Here is a 3,496-nt window from a genome sequence, read left to right as displayed (position 1 = left end):
TGCTCCCATGACGGAGCTCCTCCCTCATCTCCGAGGTCTACTTATTTTATTTCTCCACAGCCTCAGAATGGGGCTGTATTTAGAGACAAGAACCTTAAATTCTCACTACCGGAGTCTGGGCTTTCCAGAGAAACAGAAAACTGTGTGTGCGTGTATGAATGGTATGCGCACATACACGCCCACACGTGTGTACGTTTGTGTGCATGTATTCTGCCAAGTGGAGAGAGAGGTGGATTTATTCTATGGAATCCACTCATACGATGATGGAGGCTGATGGGTTCCATGATCTGCCAAGGGAGCCAGCAGCTGGACACCAGGAGAGCTGCAGGTTAGTCCGGGTGTAAAGGCCTGAGAATCCACAGAGCTAACTCTGCAGTTGTAGTCTGAAGGCCAGCAGGCTCGAGGCCTGTAAGAGCTGATGTTTCAGTCTGAGTTCGTCTCAGTGTGATGGCTGTCGAGCAGCCAGCATGTCTCGTACTCGGGGGAGGATTGAGCTTGTTTGACTCAGGCCGTCAGTGGACTAGAAAAGGCTTGCCCACGTTAGATAGGGCAAGCTACAGTACTGGGTCCAGAGTCAAATGTTCATCCCACCCAGAAACACCTGCAATCATATTTGACCGGTAGCTGGGCACCCTGTGGCCCAGTCAAGTTGCTGTGTAAAATTAACCACTGTAAGTGCTCCCCTTGTCAACCCGGCACCTGTACTTCTCTCCTTAACCTCTAATCCAATTGATTATAAGAAGAATCAAGTGGACACTCAGACACTAGAGTTGAGAGGACGCAGTGGGTCAACCACGTGAACAGACAAGTGGGGCAGCCATCTGAAAGGGAAGGAGAGGGCCTCAGAGGGACCCAACCCACTGGCACCCTGATCTTAGACTTCAGTCTCCAGAGCTGTGAGAAAATGAATTTCTGCTGCTTCAGCCACCCGGGCTGTGGTATTTCTGTGATGGCAGCTCTTGGAACACTGCCCCTCCGAACAGCAAGTGGCCCGTCCCCTTGTGAGGTCATTCTTTCCTATTCCCTGTCCTCTTGGCTGTCCTCTTACTAGGTAGCTCCTCCCTCATCTCTGAGGTTTACTCATTTTATTTCTCCACATTCCCAACGTGCCGAGGGAGAGGCCTGGCTTGTGCTTTCTAGGTAGGACAGGGAAGATGGGACTCAGAGAACCTGGGTATTCTTCACGAGCTGCCATTTCTGTGAGAGGGTCTAGAAATCTCTGTTCTCAAGCCAGGGCCATTAGCCTAGAAGTCGTCTTTGTGTCAGTTTGCAAAAAGTGCCCCGGCCTGACTCAGGGAGCAGACAGTGGAGGAAGGCAGCCTTGGCAAGCACAGCTGCGGGCAGGATCTTAGCCTCCCTCACCCTCAGCCTGTGCACACACCATGCCATATGCATGGCGCCTGCCCTGGGCCTCTCTGCTTGGCACGCTGCATCCTCCTTCACCACACCCTGCAGAGGGAAGAGGCTGGTCGCTCTGAGAAGCAACATGTCTGTCTCAAGCAAAATAGTGAACCGCCACGAAAAGGAGATTGTGTTTCTCTTGGTGCATGTGTATCTGCAATATTTACATTCTCTCATAACAGCTTTGCTGACACAGACACTCTTCAGAAGGCAGCTGAGAAAGTGAGTGACAGTTTCTCTGTGTCCAATAGCTTCTTGGATCAAGACCAGAAAATGAATGAAGCGTTTGAAGAAGCTGCTCTGGTACTTTTATGACAGGCCAGCAGGGTCAAAGCAGGGAGCCCAGGTGAAGGTGGGGGCAGCCCTGCCTCCCTCATGTTCTGGAGAGATGGAGAATCAAAGTAGTCCTGGGGTATCTGGCCTTTCATCTCACCTGCAAAGCAAAGCCCTCCAGCCAATCAGAAAGCACTGATGTTGTACTCTGGCAAGCCATAGCCTCTCAGCCAATCAGGGAGCGCTGATGGTGCACTCGGGCAAGCCAAAGCCCCTCAGCCAATCAGGGAACACCGATAGTACACTAGGGCAAGCCAAAGCCCCTCAGCCAATCAGGGAGCACCGATGGAGCCCTTGGATAATCTAGGGCTCCTTTGGGTGCCTTTTGGCCCCAGCAGGGCCTGCAGAGATGTTGTTGGTCTCTGGGCTCTTCACTACAGATGGAGAGAGAAATTATCTGCATCTGGTAAGGACAAATGAATGATAATTTTTTCAGATAATTTTTTCCCCCAATTACCACAGGACAGGTGTGCTTGCCAGAGAAAGAGAGAGAAAGGGAGGGAGGGAGAAAATGCTCTCCAATGAGGCGTCGTGCTGCAATTTCTTCTGTATTTCTCCATCTTGTTGAGATTTGGGGGATGCACCCACATATACCAAATGTATTTTTTAAGCCACTGGGGCTGGGATTCAAACTGCAGTCAGCTATGTGAGAGCTGGCTCCCTTAACCACTAGACCATGCAGGGCTGGCCCTAGCAAGTAATTTTTTTAAAAGTAGTACATAGACATGTTCTGTGAGCAGCAGAACAGCTTATTACCACCCATGCTAATTTTTCAAGTGTTTTGTTTGTTGGTTTGGTTTTCTATAGGGCGCTTATACTCGCTGGAGAAAGGCAGGAATGGAGGAGGGAAAGTGAGAAATTACCCTGACAAGGAGGATGGCCATGCTGCAATCCCTTCTCTTGGGATTTTAGGCACAGGTGCACACATGCCCAGTGTGATTTTCAAGCCCCTGGGTCTGGGATTCGAACCACACAGTCATGTAGAGCCAAGGACCTTAACCTCCATGCCACCTGCTGGCCCTCCTTTTTTTTTTTTTTTTTTTTTCTTTTTTAAGTTTACTTATATTTTTTCTGAGAAAGAGAGAGAAGCACCTCAGCAGGGACTTCCACGTGATACCCTCCCCAGCCCTCCCAGCCAGGATCCTGGGCACTCATGCCTGGTGAGCACCTGTCAGCCAGGGAACGAGACCTGCGTCCTCCACATGGATCCACCTTCACTTGAACAGCACATTGCTGTGTACCACCGAGCCGCCCAGCAGAAATTCCCAGGGAGAGAAGCCCTAGGAGCAAAGCTGATCCGCTAAGTGCTGGCTGGTCATCCTTAGGTGGGAACCGAGGTCCCAAACCCTGGTCTGGGACAGGCACTTAGCCCCAGAAGTCCCCTTCACTGTGCCGTGGGACATACCGCACATCGTTTCCTTCATCCTCTCCTGCTCCTTGGGGCCGTTTACACGTGCGGGTCCGTCCCAGCCAGCTCTGCCTGCCCTCGGTGTTCTTTGGGGCCAAGATGAATGGCCAGAGCTGACCAGAGCCTGGCACAGGGGAGGTGCCCAGCTGCTGCTGTTGATCACACTGTCTTAGTGAGGCAGGGGACAGCTTGCAAATGGAAGTGGGTAAGGGGGCTGGAGCATCTGCCCATGTGGCCAGACAGAAAAACCAATCAGGGTGGAAAATTCCCTGCCCAAAATAATGTAGGCAGGAGATAGTGGGGCGTGTCTAGCTAATGAAGCCACATTTGATAGAGCCAATGAGATGGGTCAGT

The sequence above is a fragment of the Tupaia chinensis genome, unplaced genomic scaffold, assembly GCF_000334495.1.
Source record: "Tupaia chinensis unplaced genomic scaffold, TupChi_1.0 Scaffold000545_1, whole genome shotgun sequence".
NCBI lineage: Eukaryota > Metazoa > Chordata > Mammalia > Scandentia > Tupaiidae > Tupaia > Tupaia belangeri.
This window is presented reverse-complemented; position numbering follows the sequence as displayed.